Source organism: Anomaloglossus baeobatrachus, chromosome 5, assembly GCF_048569485.1.
Source record: "Anomaloglossus baeobatrachus isolate aAnoBae1 chromosome 5, aAnoBae1.hap1, whole genome shotgun sequence".
NCBI classification, from domain to species: Eukaryota; Metazoa; Chordata; class Amphibia; order Anura; family Aromobatidae; genus Anomaloglossus; species Anomaloglossus baeobatrachus.
This window is the reverse complement of record NC_134357.1, coordinates 575716454-575716674: the sequence shown is the minus strand read 5'-3', so window position 1 is coordinate 575716674 and position 221 is coordinate 575716454.

Sequence of the window (221 nt, the reverse complement as noted above, 5' to 3'; positions counted from 1 at the left end):
TATTCTTTATGCCTGTCTTTAGCTATTGTTTAGATGTGATGATTTTGCCTCAGAACCTTGAGTTGAGGCACACGTGTAGGCATTTCACACAAAAATAGTGAGGGGAGAATTGAATCACACTGCAGCCTAGTGTCACGCTAGATATGGGGATGTACCAAGCACATGGCGAAAGGGAATGGGAGGAAAACCCTGTGTCTAGGAAGATGGTGACCCCTGACTAC